The sequence below is a fragment of the Prunus dulcis genome, chromosome 6 (assembly GCF_902201215.1).
Source record: "Prunus dulcis chromosome 6, ALMONDv2, whole genome shotgun sequence".
Taxonomy (NCBI): Eukaryota; Viridiplantae; Streptophyta; class Magnoliopsida; order Rosales; family Rosaceae; genus Prunus; species Prunus dulcis.
This window is the reverse complement of record NC_047655.1, coordinates 19,309,163-19,333,241: the sequence shown is the minus strand read 5'-3', so window position 1 is coordinate 19,333,241 and position 24,079 is coordinate 19,309,163. Positions and strand designations below refer to the sequence as shown.

The 24,079-nt window shown below is 40.7% G+C and overlaps 2 long non-coding RNA genes and 1 pseudogene across 2 annotated transcripts; all 3 read left to right on the top strand.

Moving 5' to 3' along the window:
• The first annotated feature begins 9,616 nt into the window (after nt 1–9,616).
• LOC117632515 lies at nt 9,617–11,834 on the top strand. Its single transcript, XR_004586478.1, has 3 exons — nt 9,617–9,881; nt 10,771–10,834; nt 11,614–11,834. It is a non-coding gene; the product is annotated as an uncharacterized LOC117632515 (long non-coding RNA).
• Nucleotides 11,835–16,351: 4,517 nt separating this feature from the next.
• Nucleotides 16,352–18,409, top strand: LOC117632939. Its single transcript, XR_004586541.1, has 3 exons — nt 16,352–16,390; nt 17,279–17,342; nt 18,278–18,409. It is a non-coding gene; the product is annotated as an uncharacterized LOC117632939 (long non-coding RNA).
• Nucleotides 18,410–20,961: 2,552 nt separating this feature from the next.
• Nucleotides 20,962–23,714, top strand: LOC117630414 (annotated as a pseudogene).
• Nucleotides 23,715–24,079: the final 365 nt, after the last annotated feature.

Below are 24,079 nucleotides of genomic sequence, written 5' to 3'. Positions count from 1 at the left end.
GTTAGGGAGTTTGAAAGAGGTTGCCTTGAGTGCCGTAGCGTAGCAAGTCCGCACACTCAACTGATTTCCCCGGATTGCTCCCGTGCCATTCGGGGTTGGGAACTTCATCAGTAGCATGTGGGGCGAAAGATGTGCCTTGATCCTTGTAAGTGCCGTTCGGCCAACGATGACGTTGTATGCCGTCTGGCAGTCAACGATGAGGAAATGATCGTATGCCGTCGCCTTTCTTGGCGCCGTGCCAAATGTAATTGGCAGTTTAACGCTGCCGATTGGTTGGACCAGGTCCCCGGAGAAACTCAGCAAAGGTGTCAAATGCCGGTTGACCAAGTTGTCGCTGATTCCCATCTCTCTGAAAGCTTCGGCAAAGATCACGCTCACGGAGCTCCCAGTATCGATCAGCACTCGCCCTACATCGTAGTCGGCAATTTCAGCTCGGATGATCATCGGGTCGTCGTGGGGATAAAGGATTCCCTCCTCTTCCTCTTCGCAAAATGTGATCGGTTCCCAATGAACTTTTGGTACTTCCTGATGCCGATTCATCTCGATGCCGAGCACCTTAGGAAACTGTGCGGCACGCACGTACTGTTTCATCGAACGGTGGCTCATCCCTGCAACGGTAGGTCCACCACTGATAGTGCTTATCATGTTTATCTGCCGAGTTGGGTTCGGCACCGGCCCCGGTGGGTCCCTGGCGATGTACTGGTCCAGTCTCCCTTCTCGGATCAGCCGCTCCACAATCTTTCTCAGGCTTATACAATCTTCTGTATTGTGGCTGTTGTGCTGATGGTATCAGTAGAATTTACCGGTTTCCCGGTTGTCTTGCCGATTGGGTCTTCGAATATTCAGTTTGGGTATTATTTCTTGTTCGATCATCAGAACAGCCTCATACGTGGTATTCAGTAGGGTAAAGACCTCGCTGCCGTGGTCACGATTGAGTAGGGGTCCTCGGTTGTCGTTGCGACCATACCGCCCTTTTCCCTTCTTCGGCTGATCTCTTCGATCGGCACGGTTGTCTTTCCACTTATGGTCTGTTGAATATGAGTCGACCCTCTCGTACAGCGGCGTCTTTGCCGGATAAGCGTTTGGCTCTGTATCCTCTCGGCGTGCCGAAACACTTGGTTTCGAGTTAAAGTACTCGGCTTTGGCGTGCACCGCTGCTTGCTTCATCAGCTCATCATACGTGCGCCAGTTGCTGCTGTGTACCAGGTATCGGAAATGCGAGGACCGAAGGCCGCTCTTGAAGGTGCCGTAGGCTGCCCTATCATCTGTTTCCGGACACCTTGAGTATTCGTGACTGAAGCGCGCCGCATACTCTCTCAATGGCTCGTCTTCTCTCTGCCGAATCGTGTACAAGTCATCGGCAGAGTAAAGGCGATCCGTTTGGATCATGAAGTGATTGAGGAAAATTTGTTTTAGCTCGTCAAAAGAATCTACCGTTTCCGGCTCCAACCGGTAGAACTAGTTCAGGGCTGCTTCGGTAAGTGAAGACAGGAATAGTAGACACTGCCCCTCATCACTCAGACCCTTGCATCCGATGGCGGACTGAAATGAATGAAGGTGAGTTAAGGGATCCTCGGTACCAGTGTAGAACGGTATGCGCAATGGCTGCACTTCCCGGTCCTGCCGAGAGCGTCGTGAACGGCCCGGGCCGAAGTTTTCCCCATTCCGGTTCCTGGGAGCGAGCCTTGTCGTTTTCCATTTTCTGGACCTTCTGAAAAAGGAGTCGGACAACAGGGTCTCGGCTTGGTATTTCCTCGGAACCATAGTCTTCCGAGCGTCTTCGCGGGCTCACAGAGTAATCCCCCGAGTATTGGGTCGGTGCCGAACGGTAGGTAGAAGTTTGCGTATTGGAAGGGATATACTCGGACGCCGACTCCTCTGTGGTGCCCAACCCTTGGACCCTCCGAATAGGCGACTTGCTTCCTAAGGTGTTCATCCGGGATTCCCTTAGTCGAGCGCTAATCCTGATCGGAGACCTCTGTCTTTCCGCCTCTCGATCGTTAAGCCGATGTCGGCAATCGGACTAGACCTTCTTCGGGACGTGTGGTTGATCCCGGGGTGTCGGCACCACCAACTGTTTGGAAGGCGTGGGCGTTGCCCTTGCTGCCTTTCCGTACTTCCTCCTCCTATGAGGGGTTTGCAAGCTCTCGGAAGAGTGAGTTGTCTGGATGTTCTGCGTGTGCTGCTGGTGCAGTAGTTGCTGGGTTTCATCCACCTTGGACGAAAGGAGGTGGTTGTGTTCCTGAAGCCTAGCCATGTCCTTCCGCAGGGACGCGATTTGGACTACTAGCTCGGCTTCGGCGGGTGTTTGGGTTGAGGGGGCGTTTCCGAAGGGAGTGCATGGGGGTAGCACTGGGCTAGCTCCAATTTGCCTTCCGAACAGCACTCCTTCTTCTGATAGGAAAGTGGGTACAGAAGTGGTCCCCATGTGTCTAGGGCATAGTGGGTTGATGGTTTTTGTTTCGTTTCCCACAGACGGCGCCAAATTGTTGATGCGAAAAAGTGGTTTGACACGTGGCTCGCCCAACTTAGTGATATTATGTCTTCGGAAGGGAGTTAGTCTTCGGAAGATTAAGTTCCTGCAAAAAGGACACGTTCGGAAAGACCTTGGGGTACCGGTGCGGTACCGGCCGAAGGCTCTCCGATGCTTAAGTAAGTACGGATTTAGTAAATGTCAGATTACAGATCAAGCGGTAGCGTACCGTTGGCCCTTCTTCTCCCTCCCTTTTGGGAATAGGGGTCTCCTTATATAGGCCTTGAGAGGCGTGCACTATGTTCATATTTCCGATGTGGGACTGCAGGAGATGGTCGTGAGCATGACACGTGTCCTAAGGCAAAAGCATCAAGATGTATAGGATTCGGTAGGGGCCATGCCGAAGGGCCTATAGTGACAGGTGTCGATTCCGTCCACGTGTCAGTGGTCATTGATTGTTAATATACGGTATAAACAGATTCTGGGGAGCAATAAACCAGATGTAATAATAGGTAAGAGAAGAAACTTGTTCTCTTGTGATAATCAAAAGACAAAGTAGTGGGACACTATTTTAGATATTGATGATGTTCCTTACTTCATGCAGAATGAAGAGAAAATGGTGGCTTGATATAATAGCCCCTACCGACCTTAAAAACACAACTAATACCAAACACCGTTATTATTTTAACCCACAACTACTACCAGCCAACTTACAATTTTTTTAAAAAAAATTTCCTCGGGTCTCTATAAAACAAAATGAAAAGCCCGGGCTTACATCCAGGCCAAGTCCTTTTCTGCCTGTGGGAAACCGTTTTTCTTTTCTTTGCTGATTCCTCTCAATGAAATTTCCCAAAAAAAAAAACTACTACCAGCCAACTATTACTATTAATGAAGTCGAGATTATTTTTAACAAGCATCCGCTAAGAAGGCTTTCATGACTTCCAGCTCCCGCTTAATCTCATCAACTTGATCACCAACACCCGCTATGGAGGCTGCTTCACTCTCGAGAATTGCTACAAATTTGCCAATGAAGATGTCTGCTGAAACTAACGCCATAATGGCCTTATTTTGGTATGTGCTAGCTTAATCAAAACAACACATCTAGAATTGATTCTGGGGAGCAATCAATTTAAAATTTTAAAAATCAAAATACATGAGAAGATAAGATTCCATTGTGTGTGTTGACTTGTTCTTTATCACTTTAGTTTGTCTCCTTTGTCTCCCCTCCAATTGTGGCGCCAATTGTGGCATAAATCAAGGAGTCAATCTCCTTATATATATTGTTGTACAATTGTAATTAAAATCAACCTTTTGAAATCAAAAGAAAAGCATTCTTTCTTTTTTGGTATCAGAGCTAGCATTCTCTGATTGTTTTTTTTTTTTTTCTGCCGTGTTCTTGATCAATTGCAGCGAGCAATTGTGAAGTTGTTGCTGCCCCTGTTTTGTTAGTCTGTCCGTATTGTTCCAGAATCCCATCAACGCTGCAGGTTTTAGGCTATACCGACAGCAAGAGAGATGGCTGAAGAAAAGGGAGCTGGTTCTCAGATTGTTCCAGCGGCCGCTCCAATTATGGTGCAGTCAGAGAATTCAAGCTTTAATATTGGTATGGTTTTGGATGAAAAGAACTATGATTTATGGGCTCCTCTCATTCAAATCCATATTGCTGGAAGGAAGAAGATGGGATATCTTCGTGGGTCTATCAAGGCACCTAACGAAGATGATCCTAAATATGATGATTGGTTCTCTGAAGATCAAAAAATTAAGAGTTGGCTTTTGTCTTCAATGAAGCCTGAGATTATGAAACGGTACATTAGGCTGTCTACATCGAAGGAGATTTGGGACTCCCTTAAGACAGCATACTTCGATGAGAATGACGAGGCTAGAATTTATTCGTTGAATCAGAAGGCATCACGTCTTCGTCAGAATGGCCGACCTTTGGCTACCTATTTTGGGGAGCTAACTGAGATTTTCCAAGAATTGGATCACTTTAATAAAGTATCCATGGAGTGTGAAAATGACATCAAGGTGTTTCAAAAATCCACTGAGAGACAACGAGTCTATGTGTTTCTTGGTGGTCTCGATGATGGGTTTGATCAGGTGCGTGGAGAAGTGCTACGGAAGGATCCCCCACTTGGCCTTCAGGCTTCTTATGCATATGTTCGTCGTGAAGCCGATCGGAAGGAAGCAATGAAGACGGAGGTTGACAAGAGTGAACCCGCTGCCATGGCAGCAAAGGCCCGTGGATCACCTTATGGGCCTAACCGAGAAGGGTCACAAAACCGCCCAGGACAAACTCGGACTAGCCAGCCAAGCCGAGATCGTCCTCAAGGTAAGTGCCCACACTGTGGCATGCCAGGACACTCCAAGAGTCGCTGTTTTGAGCTGATTGGATATCCCGAGAATTGGGATAGGACCCGTGATCCTCGGTGCAACAAGTCTCGAGCCTCTGTTGCAGAAACCAAGAATGATTCGGACCAAATCGCAGACAAGGCATCTGCCATGATTGCTGCGGCAGGTAGTGATGGTAAGGCACTAAGTACCTCTACTTCTGTTATGAATAATACATGGATAATTGATTCCGGAGCTACTGAACATATGACTTGCGATTCTAGACAGGTTCCATCACTAAAAACATCAACACAAACCGAGGTCAATGTTGCTAACGGTAATGTCGTCCCGGTTATTGGGGAAGGCACTGTTTCCCTTTCTAAAACCATGAAACTTGACACTGTTCTTGTGGTTCCCTCTTTAAATTATAATTTGTTGTCTGTTGCTCAAATAACCCTTGCCTTACAATGTTTGGTTATTTTTTGGCCCTATTTTTGTGTTTTTAAGGACATCCGGACGCGGAAGACGATTGGTTATGGTATTAGAAGAGGAAAACTTTATTACTTGGAATTGACCACCAGTAGTTCTAGCTTGCTGACTCAAGCTCTTTCTGTTGATGATTCTCATGGGGATACTAATAAAGTGTCGGACATCTGGATGTGGCACAGGCGCCTTGGGCATGCTTCCTTTAGCTATCTACATAAGTTATTTCCTAGTTTGTTTGTCAAGACTGATGTTTCTCAATTCAAGTGTGATGTTTGTGAAATGGCTAAGAGCCATCGAACCTCATTTCCTCCCAGTTCCAATAAAAGTATCATTCCTTTTATGATCGTGCATTCTGATGTATGGGGACCGTCAAAAATACCTACTCTCGGTGGTGCTCACTGGTTTGTTACTTTTATTGACGATTGCACCAGAATGACTTGGGTTATTTTGTTAAAATCGAAAAGCGAAGTTAGTTCGGCCTTTCAAAGGTTCCATAAAATGGTTGCTGTGCAATACAATCGGAATATCCAGGTTCTTAGAAGTGACAATGGTGGTGAATATGTTAATATGGAACTTCGTTCCTTCCTAGAACTGCATGGTATTGTTCATCAGACCACGTGCCCATATACTCCTCAACAGAATGGGGTTGCTGAACGCAAAAATAGACACCTGTTAGAAATGGTTCGTGCTTCGCTCATTGAGGCACATCTGCCTCTACATTATTGGGGAGAGGCGCTAACGTCCGCAGCTTATCTTATTAATCGTCTTCCTTCTCGTACTATCAACTTCCATACACCATTTCAGGCGCTCACATCTCAGACTAGCAGTCCACCGACTCCCAATCTTCCCCCACGGACCTTGGGGTGTGTTGCTTTTGTTCACCTCCATCCCCATCAACGGCATAATAAACTTGAGCCTCGAGCCATTCGTTGTGTTTTTTTGGGTTATGCTACTACCCAGAAAGGATATCGTTGTTATCATCCTTCGAGTAAAAAGATGTTTATTACTCAGGATGTGATTTTCCATGAGAATGAAATGTTTTTTGGATCCCCCACATCCTCACTTCAGGGGGAGTACAGAAGTAGTGAAGTTCTGACCCGAGATAATACTGAAGTTTTGACCTTTGATTACTCTCATGTGGCTAGAAATGAGCTGCATGAAGAGCAACCATTGCAGTCATCACGTATGGAGTACACAGCACCTAGGGAAGGGCAGCAGTCCACGTGTCATGGTGATCAACTCACGACATCTGGCGATGGGCAGCAACCCGTGTGCTTTGGTCATCAGTCTACTGAGCAGGTCCCTGAGGAGCAGCAAACATTGCAGGAGGAGGAAGAACATCCCATAGGTCCCACGGGGTTTGGGCTTGATGATGAGCTGCAGCCCACTATTTGCAATGGAACCGAACAGCAACTACAGCAATTGCCACGTGATTTTCCTTCCGATGTTATATCAGATCCAAGTATAAACTCATCTTATCTTAATTCTCATAACCAATCGTCTTCTACACCGGATGCAACTCCACTCCGTCGCCTTCCAGAGCGGATTAATCGAGGTATTCCCAAACCCACTTACGAGGCAGATCCTAAGTGTAAACACAAGTATCCCTTGAGTGAGCCAAATTCCGATTCAAGAGTGAGATACCCACTAAACAATTATGTGTCTACCTGTCACCTGTCAGAATCAAATAAGTCATTTGTATATCAATTATCTACTGTATCTATTCCTAACAGTGTGCAGGAGGCCTTAGCAGATTCCCGCTGGAAAGATGCAATGAACGAAGAATTAAGATCGTTGAAGAAGAATGCTACCTGGGAAATAACAGACTTGCCAGCCGGAAAGAAGTCCGTGGGATGCAAATGGGTTTATACGGTCAAATACAAAGCAGATGGAACGGTAGATCGCTTTAAGGCAAGATTGGTGGCAAAGGGGTATACACAGAAATATGGCATCGACTACACTGATACCTTCGCACCAGTGGCAAAGATTAATACAGTTCGTGTTCTACTTTCCTTAGCAGCAAATCTAGATTGGCCTTTGCAACAGTTCGATGTGAAAAATGCATTCCTCCATGGAGATCTAACTGAGGAGATTTACATGGACCTTCCACCAGGGCTGAGTGATCCGGACATACGGAAACAAAAGGTATGTAGGCTCAAGAAATCATTGTATGGATTGAAGCAGTCTCCAAGAGCCTGGTTTGGTAGATTTACCAAATCCATGAGAGCATTCGGGTATATGCAAAGTAATTGGGATCACACGTTATTCCTGAAACGCAGGAATGAAAAGGTTACAGCTCTCATCGTATATGTGGATGATATGGTGGTTACTGGTAATGATCCAGTTGAGCAAGCAGCCTTGAAAAATTATTTGTCCACAGAATTTGAAATGAAAGATCTTGGTTCTTTGAAATATTTTCTTGGGATTGAGGTGTCGAGGTGCAAGTCTGGGATATTTCTATCACAAAGGAAGTATGTTCTTGACTTGTTGAAAGAAACTGGCATGACAGCGTGCAAGCCAGTGTCTACTCCGTTGGCCGAAGGAATGAAGTTGGGTATTGATCAGAACCAAGGATCGATTGATAAAGGGAGATATCAAAGGTTAGTGGGAAGATTGATGTACTTGGCTCACACTAGGCCGGATCTTGCTCATGCCTTAAGTGTAATTAGTCAATATATGCACAATCCGGGAGAACAACACATGAGTGCAGTTATGAGAATATTGAGTTACTTGAAAGGAAGCCCTGGTAAAGGAATTTTATTTCGAAGAAATGGGCATTTCAGAATTGAGTGCTATACGGATGCTGACTGGGCCGGATCAACGGATGATAGGCGCTCGACATCCGGGTATTTTACCTTTGTTGGGGGAAATCTAGTAACATGGAGAAGTAAGAAGCAGAATGTTGTATCAAGGTCAAGCGCAGAAGCCGAATTTAGAGGCATGGCACTCGGTATTTGTGAACTCTTGTGGCTTAAGTTTCTATTACAAGATGTGGGGGTCAAATGTGGTCAGCCGATGAAGTTATTTTGTGATAATAAAGCTGCTCGTGATATTGCTCATAATCCGGTGCAACATGATAGGACCAAGCATGTAGAGGTTGACAGGTTCTTTATTAAGGAGAAGCTAGATAGCAAAGTAATTGAGGTTCCTCCCATAGGAACGGACGATCAAGTAGCAGATATTCTCACTAAGGCGGTTTCGAGTGACAAGTTCTCCAGGTTTCTAGACAAGTTGGGCATGTGCAACATCCATGCACCAACTTGAGGGGGAGTGTTGACTTGTTCTTTATCACTTTAGTTTGTCTCCTTTGTCTCCCCTCCAATTGTGGCGCCAAATCAAGGAGTCAATCTCCTTATATATATTGTTGTACAATTGTAATTGAAATTTCAAAATTGACTATGAACAGAAGTTATTGCTATGTTTTTATTATTGCTCTGGAAACCCGAAAAAGTAGATTCCATCTTGCTATGGGTCTATTATTGCTTTAAAAGTGGGCTTGCTTTCATTATGTTGCTGAAAAACTAGATTCCATCATTTTGCCCAATAAACGATATATTTATTTTAAATTAATAAATATAAATAACATAATATATATTTTATTTTGTACATTTTATTTTTAGAATTAAGAAAAAATAACATGGGTTTTTTTTTTAATATCAAATACATGGGTAGTTATGTTCCATAAAAATAGGACCTATTATCAGATTTTGTTTTTAATTTTAATTTTTTTTAGTATGAAAAAAATGTGAATTTACCATATTATCTTCATTTAATTAGTAATTTCAATTTTTAATATTTGAATTAATCAAGGGCATTTTCTGGTATTTTGAATGTTTCATCATATTTTCTGGTATTTTGAATGTTTCATCATTCTCTACCTTTTGCTTTATATATATAGATAACAATTAAAAAGTTTTAATGTATAAATAACTAATTAAATAATATTAAATTAAGTTAGATTACTCTATTAAAGTAGCATGGCCGCTATGATTTAGTAGCTGTATGTATAATGTGTAAGAACCCAAACCAAAATATCTAAAAATTAAGAGTTCTTTATTCAAGCCAAAAGACAATTTTGCCCTCGCATATTTTAATGGGGGAAAATTTGACTTTTTGATCGGAAAAGAATTTAGCAATTCCGCTTACGCCGTTGCGTAGAGCACGACGAAACGAGTCCGTAGACACGGAGTAGACTCGAATCGGAGTTGTAACGAAGAAGTGACGATCAAAACATCAACAATGGCAAAACCGTAAATATTCGAAGTTGTTTTTTTTAAAAACCAGATTTCTTTTTTTTCTCTCTCTCTCTCTCTCCCGTCATTTTTTTTTTTCTCTCTTCTCCCTCTCTCCTCCCGATTCTTCCTCCAACCCCCCGACCTTTCCTCCTTCTTCTTGACGCCACGGCTACCACACTTGGAACTGATCTCCGCCGTTGGTACCAAACGAGCCACCACTCGGCCACCGACGTTTCTTGACCCTTCGCCGGAGTTGCCGTAGCCGGATCTGGCCGGAAAACTCCATTTTCGCCGGATTTCCAGTTCAAACTTCCAGCTCGATTTTCTCCTTCAATTCTCCACCAAATCGATCGAGTAAGGTATGGTTTCTCAGCTATTTTTCGTGTTCTAGCTGATGGATATATGGGTTTCGATCGATTTTAGCTCTAAAGGGTTCGATTTTCGACTTGAAGTTTGGCAGAAACTTCGGCCGCCAAAAACTACTGTTTCCGGTCACTTTTTGGGGGTTGACCAAGAACAAAAGTGACTCCAAATGGGGTGTTTTACCTAGGATAGGAGTTTGGAGTCTTGGTTCCAAGATTTTTCGGCCACCCGAAATCGCTTAGGACACCCAAATCTGTCCGGGCGTGCTGGGGCTCGTGGGCGAGGGTGGTGAAGTAACTCTGGGCAGTTTTGAGATCATCGGGTCGTCACGAGCGCGTAGGATTTCGCGGATCTCAATTCGGAGTCCGTTTGAGCCCCAAACGGATTTTCCATAATATGCGATTCCCGGGTGCAGTGTCGTTGAGCTGTTGGATCGCACCCCATTTCTGATATGTCGTTCTATATTATTTTAGGATCATGTAGGATTCAGCGGATTGCGAATCGGAGTCCCGGATACTCCGAAATCGCGAACCCTGGGGCTAGGGTTTGGATTTTAAGCGATAACGCGATTTTAGCTAATCCGACCGTCCGTTTCGGACTAAATTCGCAGAACTTGGTTCCCGCACTATTAGAACTCTTCAGGGAAGTTCAGATTGGCCATCGGACATCGTGGACCCCACGGGTCCCAGGCCGGCGCATCTGACAGGTTATCGCTTAGCTGAGCATCGGACCTTCCAAAACTGGTCCAAGTATCTGAAAGGCATAATGTGGGCATAGGAGTAGCTTGAATTGAAAAGCACGTATTTTTAGGAGCCTGGGGCAGGGTGTTTAATTTAAATTCTTTTTACCCAGCAGTTTATTAATTTATTATGCTTGGATAATCAGGCACCAGGAGTCTAGCAGATCCACAGGAGGGACCTTCAAAGGGTCCAGCTAGCTCGGACCAGCTGTGAGTGGACCTTTCTTTTAGAAATGATTTTATGCAAATGAATTTCAATATTTGATCTTGAATAAGTATTCCAGTAAATCTTGAGCATGCTTTATACTATTATATATATTGAGGTATAATAGCAGCAGACCTTGAACTTTATGTAACAACATAGTAGGAGCATTAAGATTACAGTTAATTTATCAGCTTTCAGAAATTATCAGATGTTCTATTTAGACCCTCATGTGTCCATGTATTTATGGTGATTATCCACAGTCAGACCGATGTCTACGGACATCTAGTTGATTTCAGTTTACGTCAGTGCTCTTGATTTATGCCTCACGAGTTTCGGGGACGCTCGGACCGTGAGTGCCAGGATTTGCGGCTCGGCTGACTTATGTCCCCGAGACCTGCCAGGATTTGCGGCTCGGCTGACTTATGTCCCCGAGACCTGCTAGGAATTGCGGCTCGGCTGACTTTATATCCCCGAGACCTGCCAGGAATTTTGACGGATTTACAGAGGCTTTAACAGAATTACAAGGGTACACCTCGGTGGTAGGTTAAAGAATTTCAGTGCTTTTATGCAAATACGGATTACAGCGATGTTACTCGATATTGCCTTGGTATTGTATATATTTATGTGAACGCTTTGGAATTTCCCTAATTCAGTGCAGTTTATATATAAATATTTATTCAGTTGTATGATGATTAATATTTTTACAGTGGGGGTTATTATGTTATAAAATGTTTGAGAACTCTATTTTAGTCCACTCACACTTTTAATGTTTTACGCCCTCCAGGCAGTAGACGTGCACAGGAATCCACCACTCGGGCCATCATCCTAGTTTCCGACCCACCACCAAAGTGTAGGAACTCGTGTAACTTTCTTGGATCTGTAAATATGTATAGAAATGCTCTGATATTTTGTTGAACTTGAGAAACTGAAGTTGAGATTTGTTGGATGTATTAATCTGGCAGTTGGTGTGTTAGTTAGAACTGTTTGACAGGTGGAAGAATTGGGTATGGTCAAAATACAAGGGAGACTCTGCCGAAATTTCGGCAGATGTCTGAAAAGGAAATTAATAAAAGAAATTGGAAAAAGGAAAGGATAAAATGGTCATTTGTGCCCGACATTCGCCAGGTGTCGGACACGCACAGGATTCGGCTCGGATTCCAAAGCGGAAATTGGGCCGGGTCTTGTCATAATGTACAGCCACATATCCTTTTCTTGCGCAAGTTTTTTTCGTTTTCCATTGAGTGAGGATATTCATCTTGACGATGAATTGTTGATGAAACAATATGTTGTATTAGTTTCATTAATTTTTACCCCATTTTTTCAAAGAAAATTATATGATTTTATTATTTTTGTCAAATTGAATTGAAATGAATTTGAGTATTTTAGTGAAACTTATAGTTCAATTGAATTTAATTAAGTTGAATGATAGTTTAAGGTGAAAGTGAAATGTAATATGGATAGTTTTTATATTTTTTAAATATATAATTGGGGATTCGGGCGTGGTTTGGGGTATAATTCTTAGATGGGATCGGGGTCAAAAATTCGCCAAAATTTCATACCAAGGATGGAGGCGAGGACAATACCATCCCCATCCCTCTCCCATCTAATGTGTTTTTATTCATTTTTTAAAAAATTAATTTTTCTGCACATGTTTTTTTTTTTGGCTGAAATATAGTAATTTAATTCAACTAAACTAAAAATGCAAGGCCCACATTTTAACAATCAACATTAAAATATTTTAATGCGAACTTTCTTTTTGTGCGCATTAAAAACATAAAACATCAAAAACACGATGACAGTGATATTTCTATACGTGCAAGATGGGCATGCACATGATGCAATATTGTTTTTTTTTTCCTTTCTTGAAGGTGTTCTGATTTATTTCAAAAGAAAAAAAAAATAGAAACTTTTGGCTCTTGGAAGTTCTGATTTAATTGAGCAAATGTTTGTCCACAATATGCGCTTACTTAAGGATAATTATACTTTATAATGTGTAAAAAGACGTCGATTGGAGTTGTGATAATGGTGTTGACGTGAGTCTTCTAATTAATCAAGGAGATTTACTTCCTTGATTAATTAAGGGATTTACTTTCCTATTTTTTATATAAGTGATAAATCATTGTATAATTAAGAGATACTTTCCTAATTCTTTACTATATCTAATTCCTTGTAAAACCTTCATATGTAAACTCTTATATATACCTCCTTATGGAGAAAAATAAAGAACAACCCAAAGTATTCAAACCATATTCATATTTTAGCAAATGAGCACTCAAGCGTTAATGGGAGCTATTATGGAGTCAAAAGGTGTGCATTGGCCGGTTAGACAAACCTCACCGAACGACCTTAACTACGTGTAAAATAAAACGACATGTCCCGAAATTTCTTTTGGATAGAGAAATTTTTGCTTACTTGGATGATTTTGCCCCTAGATTTTCAGATTTGAATTTTGAAAGAATCTTTTTGCATCCTTTTATTGTCAACAGATAAAATGCCGGATTATAGAGTGAGAAAATGATTAGTAACTCCAGAATGCGAGCCCACTTGATTAAGGACAGAAATTTTGAAATTTTACTTCACGGTATGTGCGGCAAGAAATTACTGATCATCCGGTCCTATTTTCAATAAAGCTGATGGTTTTATTTCTTAAATTGTCTCTAATACCCTTGTAATCATAACACGACATCTCTATAATTATCGTATGGTTTTTACATTATTTTTTCTCTTTCTGCTACCCAACACACACTTTTGCTATGCATACAACACATGTAGAATTGATTCCGGGGAGCAATAAGCCGGATGTAACACAAAATTTAAAAATCAAAAATAGGGTAAGGCAGTAAATGATATATTTATTGCTAGAAGAGAAATAAATATAAGATTCCATTGTGCGGTGGTGGGTCGATGCCCAAATGTACAGAAATAGGGTAAGGCAATAAATGATATATTTATTGCTAGAACAGAAATAAGGGTTTTTCGCAGCTATGATCCTTCAACTATACCCGTAATTGCATTTGGGTCACCGAACTCAATTATTAGTTGCAGATGCCACTCAACTGTGTGTTTCGTTGCACCGTTAGTCCCTACCGTCAAGTCTCTCTAACGGAAGGGACTAATGGTGTAACACAACACCTAATTGAGTGACCTCTATAACTATTTTTTAGAGTTAAGTGACCAAAATGTAACTCCAAGTAGAGTTGAGGGATCATTGCTACAAATAATCCTAACTGAAAAGTCACATTTGCCCATCAATAATTGGATAGATCTTGCCATGTCATCATTTTAAACGGAAAAAACTTACGGACTTGACGGAAGGACTACTGGTGCAACGAAACACATAGTTGAGTGACCTCTGCAACTAATAATTGAGTTCAGTGACCCAAATGCAATTACGGGTATAGTTGAGGGACCATAGCTGCGATAAACCCAGAGAAATAAATATAAGATTCCATTGTGTGGTGGTGGGTCGATGCCCAAATGTATAGGGTAAGGCAATAAATGATATATTTATTATTGCTAGAAGAGAGAGATGATCATAAGTTATTGCTGAAAAAGTGGGTCTGTTTTCTTCATGTTGTGATCACAAGTTCCTCATCCTCGAACCCAGCCCAATAAATGATATATTTATTTTCAATTAATAAATATATATAACATAATATAATAATTAAAAAGTTTTAATGTATAAATAACTAATTAAATAATATTAAGTTAAGTTAGATTAGTCTATTAAAGTAGCATGACAGTTGTAATTTAGCAGCTGTATGTACAGCCACATATCCCTTTCTTGCGCAAGATTTTTTCGTTTTCCATTGAGTGAGGACATTCATCTTGATGATGAATTGTTGATGAAAACACTATGTTGTATTAGTTTCATTAATTTTTACCCCATTTTCTTTAAGAATAATATATGATTTTGTTATTTTTCTCAAATTGAATTTAAATGAATTTGAGTAGTTGAATGAAATTTTATAGTTCAATTGAATTTAATTAAGTTGAATGATAGTTTAAGTTGAAATTGAAGTGTAATATGAATAGTTTTTATATTTGTTTAAATATATAATCGAGGATTCGGGTCAGATTTGGGATATAATCTCCCGATGGGGACGGGGACCGGAATTTCCCGAAATTTCATACCAGGGATGAAGGGGGGAGACGAGAATGAGGATGGGGAGCGAGAACGGGGATGGGAATGTTATTGTCATATTAATTGAGCAAATGTTTTATGTTTGTTCATAATGTGCGCTTACTTAAGGATAATTATACTTTATAATGTTTAAAAAGACGCCAATTGGAGCTGTGATGATGGGCACTCAAGCGTTAATAGGAACTGTTATAGAGTCAAAAGGCGTGCACTGGCAAGTTAGACATACCTCATCGAACAATCTTAACTACGTGTAAAATATAACGATCTACCCCGAAATTTCTTTTGGATAAAGAAATTTTATCTTACTTGGATGATTTTGCCCCTAGGTTTTTATATTTGAATTTTGAAAGGATCTTTTTTGCATCTTTTTGTTGTAAACAAATAAAATGCCTGAATATAAAGGGAGAACATAATTAATAACTCCAGAATGAGAGCCCACTTGATTAAGGACAGTACTTTTGAAATTTTACTTCACGGTCCTTTTTCAATAAAGCTGATGGTTATTTATTTCTAAAATTGTCTCTAATACCCTTGTAATCATGACACGACTTTTTTTTGTTTCTCTACAACGCACAATTTTGCTACTTCTCTCACACATAAACCTTACCCACGCATACATTGTACCCCCACTTAATGATATTAGTGCATGTGTTTCCTTTTCTTTTTTTTTAAATTCATTTTTTTTGGATTTTGTATGTTATATTTTATTTTATTTTTAAATATATATATATATATATCTACATAATATTAATGGTTCTATTTTAAGTCAAATAATATAGGTAAAATATTTTTCAGGTTGTATTAATATTTCATTCTTCAAAAGAATGTATTTATTGTAAGAACCCAAAACAAAATATCTAAAAAAGAAGAAAATATCTAAAAAGTAAGGAAAATATCTTCTTGCAAAAAGACAAGTTTGCCCTCGCATATTTTAATGGGGAAAAATTTGATTTTTTGATCGAGAAAGAATTTGGGAATTTCGCTTACGTCATTGCGTAGAGCGCGTCGAAAGGAGTTCGTAGACACGAAGTAGACCCGAATCGGAGTCGTAACGAAGAAGTTACGGTCTAAAAACCGCGAAGGGCAAAATGATAATTTGGTCAAAAAGTCAGATTTTTATACCCCCTCTCTCTCTCCCGTCACTTTCTCTCTCTTCCTCTCTCTCCTTCCGCGCGAACTGGGCAGTGCGCCCGTTCGACTTCCAGGCGGCGGCCCGGCCACCACAGGCCGAGCCGATCTCCGCCGTAGGGACCTACGGGTCCACCTCCGTGTCGCCGTCACAACCTGACCAACCTCCACCCCGGGGCCGCTCTGAGCTGGCCGGAAAATCGTGTTTTCCGACGGAGGTTCGTCCGAAGCTACCCAAACTTCCAGCTCGAAATTCTCCTTCGTTTCGACACCAAATCGATCGAGTAAGGTATGGTTTCTCAGCTATTTTTCGTGCTCTAGCTGATGGGTATATGGGCTTCGATCGATTTTAGCGTTAAGGGGTTCGATTTTCGACTTGAAGTTTGGCCGAAACTTCGGCCCTTCAAAACTACTATTTCTGGTCACCTTTTGGGGGTGGGCCAAGAACAAAAGTGACTCCAAATGGGGTGTTTTACCTAGGGTAGGAGTTTGGAGTCTTGGTTCCGAGATTTTTCAGCCACCCGAAATCGCTTTGGACACCCAAAGCTGCCCGCGCGTGCTGGAGCGCGTGGGCGAGGGTACTGATGTAATTCTGTGAAGATTTGTGACCCTCGTGTCGTCACGAGCGCGTGGGATTTCGCGGATCTCAATTCGGAGTCCGTTTGAGCCCCGAACGGATTTTCCATATCGCGCGATCCGTGAGTGCAGTGTCATTAAACCGTCGGATCGCGCTGAATTTTGGATATGTCGGTCTACGTGATTTCAGGATCGCGTAGGATTCGACGGATCGCGAATCGGAGTCCCGGATACTCCGGAATCGCGAACCCTGGGGCTAGGGTTTGAGTTTTAAGGGATAATGCGATTTTGGCCAATCCGACCGCCCGATTTGGACCAAACTCACAGAACATGGTTCCCTCTCTGTAAGGAACCTTCAGGGAAGCCCAGATTGGTTATTGGAGATCGTGGACCCACGGGGTCCCGGGTCGGCCGATCGGGCAGTGTATCGCTTAGTTGAGCGTCGGACCCTTTAAGACTGTTCCAAGCATTTGAAAAAGGCTAATGTGGGCATAGGAGTAATTTGAATTGAAAGGCACGTACTTCTAGAAGCCGAGGGCAGGGTGTTTAATTTAATTCTTTTATTCAGCGGTTTACTGATTTATTATTCATGGGTAATCAGGCATCAGAGGTCCAGCCGACTAGCAGGAGAAACCTTCGGAGGGTCGAAGTAGTTCGAACCAGCTGTGAGTGGACTTTTCTTTCTTAAAAAGATTTTATAATTATATTTTATATTTGATCTTGAATAAGTGATTTAGCAAGAATTTTATTATGCAAATCCCTTGATTTTTATGAAAATTAGCTAAGTAACAGATTTAAGATTTTTGAGCCGAAACAGTAGTTTAGTTCAGAGTTAGCAGAATTCAGAGGATATAAGCTTTTATCAGAAACAGTGATTTTGACCACCATGTACCCACCCTACAGTGGTGATTACCCAGAATTGGACCGATGTCGACGGACGTCCGGTCTGATTTCAGTTAGTCAGTGCACTTGAATTGCCTCACGAGTTCCGGGGACGCTCGGACCGTGAGTGCCAGGATTTGCGGCTCGGCAGACTCTTTGTCCCCGAGACCTACCAGGATTTACGGCTCGGCAGACTCTGTGTCCCCGACACTTGCCAGGATTGCGGCTCGGCTGACTCTGTGTCCCCGAGACCTGCCAGGATTGCGGATCAGGCTGACTACGGTCCCCTGTACACTGCCTGAGCGACTCGCGTGACTTGGTGTCATCGAGGATCTGCCGGCGGATCAGGCTGATCATAGTCCCCTGATTTCGCCAGTTTGCGGCTCGGGTAGCCTGTGTGACGCCCGAGACTTGCCAGGGAATTAACGGTTATCAGGGGTACAATTCAGTGGCAGTTTTAAAGGATTTTAAAGCTTTTAATGCAGTTATTGCTTACTCATTTTTATTAGTAAATTCATTTGAGTTATACTGATCTATCTTTGTTTAGTATGTGATTATAATCATGTTATTTATATTTATTTGAATATCTCGAGTTGATTATGATCAGATTTTAGTTCTATATCCCTATGTTTTCAAACGGGGGTTATTATGTTCTCAAATATTTTCACGAGCATTATTTTTGTCCACTCACACTTTTAAACTTGTTTTTCGCCCCCAGGCCGTAGAAGAACGAAGGAAACCATTCGGGCCATCAGCTTAGTTCCCGACCCACCACTAAAGTGTAGGAGTTCGTTGTAACTTCTTTGTAATCTTGTAAATATGCTCTGATATCTCGTTGAACTTGAGAACCTGGAGTTAAGATTTGTCTATTGAATTAGTCTGGCTGTTGGTAGGATTTTTGAGACTGTTTGACAGGTGGAAGATTTTTGGTTTTGGTTAAATTACAGGGGAGACTCTGCCGAAATTTCGGCAGAAGTCAAGAAACTTAATTAAGGAAAGGACAAAAAGGTTATTTGTGCCCGACATCCGCCAAGTGTCGGACACACACAGGAGTCGGCTCGGTTTCCAAAGCGAAAATTGGGTCGGGTCCTGTCATTTGTAGTACAAAGATGTAATCCTAGTAGGGTCAAACTAGGAAAAAGATAAAATCCTAATTACACAATATCTGTACAAAAGGAAAGAAATATAATCCTAATAAACTAGGAAATAAATATCCTAATTAAGCTAGGATCTCGCTAACATTTTACACAATTTTTTGTATGTTACTCCAAATATGGTTTCTAGAGGGTTTTTTTTTTTCATTTTTCCACTTCTCTTTTGTCTACTTACACTCTTTTTTATTTTTTAAATATTTTTTAATCAATTTTGTTCGTCTTTGTTTTCTCTCTTTCCTATTTTACTCTTACTTTATTTTAATTTCCTTTTAGTTTACTTTTATATTATTTCTTTTTCTTTATACTTAATTTTCTAACTTGCACTCTATTTTCAACAGTGTTAATTATTTCTTACTCGATAAAAGGAAAAATATATATATTAAAAACCCAATTCTTCAAATTTTGGGTAGGTAATCTCAAACGTTTTATTCAGGTTTCAAATAAGATTCTCAAAATTATTTTAGTTTCGATGAACTTTTCCAATCGATGGGCTTTATCAATTAATCTTAATGGAAATTTTTTTTTATCCTATGTTGTTGCTTAATTCTCAAGTGGTATGGATCAGACAATGCCCACAATTTAAATTCAACTTTTTTCTTCTTTTTTTGTTGAGAACTTATGGGTTGTTTGGATTAGATTTGAAGAAAAAAAGGGTTGACGTAGGCCTTAGTTGAAGTTTGAACAGCTTAAAGTGATATGATTAGGATTAAGCTCCTTAATTCTTTGTTCATATGTTCTGGGTTTGTTTTCTTTGGCTTTATATTCTCAACTACGATGAGAATTTAACAAATTTAGGGAGCATATAGCTAGTCATTTATGATTCTAGAACCCTTATTTAGACCAATAAAATAGTTGTCGGTATTGTTCCTAATTATATAGTCTTGGTTTTATTATATGTTTCACTAGGTGTTCTTTACAAACCTATCTTTTGTTTTTCAGTGCATCACCAACAGGACAACAGAATCATTATTTCGCCCAGTTTTGTTCTTTCTATTTCCACAATAACAAAATCCAATCTTTGTTTCTCTTTTTCTTATTTGTTTCCATGGAGTAGTATCCCACGGAAATGGCATTTTTCTCAGATAATCTGATTCTGAATTTTTTATTCATCCACATCGCCAAGAAATCAATGAACTAGATAGTGGCTAAATCGAACGTCTGAGTGGCTTTTCTTCTTGTCGAAGTTTGGCTGGGTTGCTTTGCATTTGTGCAATAGGTTAATCCCCCTTGGGTTTCCATTAGTTTCTTTTGGCCGAGGCTGTGAGTGCAGAGATTGGAAATTGATTTATTTTTCTTTATTATTTTTTTTTTGAATTAGAATAATTAGGGTTTGTTTGGGTAAAATAGAGAGCAAGAGTGAAAGGTTTAAACTACTATCCACTACTAGCAACACCGATATTACCCCCAACTTAACCACTTATAAAGTCCAAAAGGGTGGGGTTTTATTACAAAAGGCCTCGGTGCAATTAATAGTAGAACAACTTATTATAAGTTGTAATTATTTTGTCAAGTTTTCAATGTGAGATTTATATTCTTCAACACGCTCCCTCACGTGAGACCACCACATAGTAGGCCACACATTGAGCCAAGTCAAACATTCAAATCCAACACATGAGCACTATATACTGGGCAAGGTAATTATGAAACAAATTAACTTCAATGCATGTATATATAAAGGAAAATACTTGCCTCATTCCCGTGGAAGGTTCGAAGATAATCCCTATCCTACAAGCCACACAAGCCCACCAAACAATTAAGTTTGATTAATTTCTAATAATTGACTAAAATAAACATAGATCTCAAAGGTTTTTATTTAATTTTAATTGATATTGATGTTTTATTGATATTTCCGTCAAAATTTGTTAGAACTTGCTTAACGTGTATCAGCTGGCATAAACTTTTAATATCTTGATGGAGAGATCCTAAACGCCAAATACCTTGGCAGGCATTACTTGTTTACCATTGTTTACTAGGCGAATGTAATCGATTCGGATGACTTAAAGTTATCACAATCCATTCATCATCACATGCATTGGAGAATCCCCAACAGTTGTTTAATCTCCGTACTTGTCTTATTGCGAAATGTGATATTGGCCAGTTGAGAGAGCATATTCCCAACAGTTGTTTTTTTTCCTCTTATAACAACGATTACTTAAATGCTTTTACGAATATACATAAGATTGATTGCTCCCCTAAATCAATTTCAGATTTGTTGTTTTGATTAAGCATTTACCAAAATAAGGCCATTATGGCATCAGTTGCTGCAGACATCTTCATTGGCAAATTTGTAGCCATTCTTGAGAGTGAAGCAGCCTCCATAGCGGGTGGTGGTCATGAAATCCTTCTTAGAGGATGTCGATGGCGGCAACAAAGCACACACAGAAGTAGAGAAAGCGTGGGTCGCAAGCGTTCGAGACTTGGCCATGTTAACCATGTGTTTTAGTTAAGAGATTGTTAAGTCTCATGTACAGCTCACGTGCTTTCTGTTAAGTTTGTTAGCATAATATTAGGAAGTGTGCACTGTACAAAAGCTGGACCAAAAGCTGTGTTTCTAATAAATCAATCTAATAAGAAATACTGGTTTACAGAGCTCTCTTGCTTCTTGTTTTTCTCTAATCTTTCTTCTCTTGAAATCCCTAAATCTCATCCTCTTCTTCTTGTTTAGAGGCCAATGATGTTGAACACATCATTGATGAGTTTATGTATCACATGTATGAGCAGCAAAGCGGCGGTCCATTTGCAAGATGGATCAACAAAACCATTCACTTTCCGAAGAAGCTTTGGTATAAGCGTCTGTAGAAGGAAGAAGTACTTCTGAAGATATTCGCAGATGGGTGCAGAACCAAGCGGAGTCTTCTCTTTACCATAAGGATGATGAACTCGTTGGGATTGAAGGCAGTAAGAAAATTTTAATGGGATGGCTGATGAACAAAGAGCAACGCCAAACTATTGTCTCCGTGTTGGGGATGGGAGGATCAGGCAAGACAACTCTAGTTGCAAGGGCTTTCACCAACGACGCTGTGAAGAGCCATTTCGAGTGCTATGCTTGGATTACTGTTTCCCAATCTTACGTGATTGAAGACTTGCTTAGAAGATTGATCAAAGAATTCCACAAAGCAAGGAAAGAAGAGGTCCCTGCAGACATAAATGTCATGAGCTATAACGAATTGCTCGAGATTTTGGTGAACTACTTGGAAACTAAAAGGTACCTAGTTGTATATGATGTGTGGGATATACTTCTATGGGAGAGAATAAGGTTTTCATTTCCGGATAAACAACTTGGAAGTCGAGTCATGCTTACAACTCGAAGAGAAGACATAGCATCCTATTCTTTTGGAGTTGAAAGCCATGTTCACAAGATCCCATCGCTGGGAAAGAGTGATGCGTGGGAGCTCTTCAGCATGAAAGCATTCTCAAGTTATCATAACAAATCTTGTTCACCTGAACTTCTGCCATTAGCTCGGGAACTTGTGGAAAAGTATGAAGGCCTACCTCTTGCAATTGTAGCCTTAAGTGGTCTTTTGTCTTCTAAGAAGTCACTCACAGAGTGGAGCAGAGTCTACAATAGCTTAAATTGGCATCTAACCAACAATTCTTTGCTAGAACCAATGAAGAGCATCTTGTTGCTTAGTTTCAATGATTTGCCATACCGATTGAAGCAATGCTTTCTATATTGTTGCCTTTTCCCAGAAGATCATGTGATCGTAAATCATAGGCTCATTAGATTGTGGATTGCTGAAGGATTTGTTGAGCATGTCAAAGGGGTCACCCCAGAAGAAGTTGCAAAGAGCTATATTATGGGACTCGTTTTCCGTAACATGCTACAGGAAATGTATCGAGATTACCACCCAGCATGTAAGATGCACGATCTTTTGCGGGAGATTGCTCTGTCTATAGCAAAAAAAGAAAAGTTTTGCGTTGTACATGATGGGAGTGAAACAGTAGAAGAAATTGGGGCACTTCGTTTGTCAATTCAAACAACTAATGGAGAAATTGGATCATGCACAGGTATATCACGGCTTCGTTCGTTTCTCGTCTTTGCCACTGGCTTATCCTCATTCTCTTTCTCAAATAAATCACCTTTTGACCTTAAATTGTTGAAGGTTCTAGATTTGGAGGATGTCCCACTTGATAAACTGCCAGACAATCTAACATTCAACTCCAATTAAGGAGCTTCCAGAATCCATTGGACAGCTCCGCAACCTTCAGACCTTGAACACCATGGGGACAAATATAGAGGCACTTCCAAGAGGGATTTCTGGAAAGGCAATTGGGGTAAGAATACCATCAAGTATTAGTAAGATGAAGAAATTGCAATCTTTGGCATATATTGAATCAGAAGGAAACATTATTAGACTTATTGGAAGTATGACCCAGCTTACGTTACTTGGCATTACAAATGTGAAAGAAAGAGACGAGGAGGACCTATGTGCCTCAATTCAAGAGATGAACGTCCTTTCCCGCTTGTTTTTATTTGTAGCTGATGGAGAGGAATTTCTTCGAGTTGAGGCATTTGCCTTCACCGCCTCCCTACCTTGATAGACTTTATTTGAGCGGCAAACTGGAAAAGGTACCACATTGGTTTTGCTCACTCCACTCTCACAAATTTGTTTCTGGGTGATTCTAGACTTGAAGAAAATTTACTACCCCATATTGAAGCATTGCGCTCTCTACGTTTGCTTTGCCTTGATAATTCGTCTATTAGGAAAAGAGTTGTGTTTCAGTAGAGGCTTTGTAAATCTTAGATATTTGGAGGTTCTAAATTTCTCATTCTTAAATAAGATAACTATAAAAAAAGGGGTGATGTCAAATCTCGAGTTCTTAGACATTAGTAAGTGCTTGAGATTAGAGACATTGCCACAGGGTATTGAGCACCTTACTAAACTACAAGGATACGTATTTGAGAGTGTTTCAAAGCAATTTACAGAATCCATACGAGAAGGAGGTGTGTATCATGTAAGGATGCTAACTGTCGACGAGACATGTAAGAAGCACATGTAAGTATCTTTTATGCTTCCATTGACTTTCATAAACTTGTGTTCAAGAAATTGTTCTCATTCACACCTCTGTTAATGGCTGGCTGTAAAGCCATATAAATCATCCCAAGTCAGAACCTTCGTGTGCTACTAACTGGTTTTCAAATATTGATGGAACCTTCGGGTCAAAAGTATTTCTCAGATGATTTGTGAGAGCAGGAACCTTTGATATTTATATGCATTAATTCAATACAGTTCTTCCCAGCATATAATCATATTAAAAGTACTGTGTATTTAGCCTATATGTTTTACACACTGAACATAAAAGTACATATCGTCCAAATCTTAGAGACAAATCATCGACATACAGTTGCCAACTGCTGAAGTCAA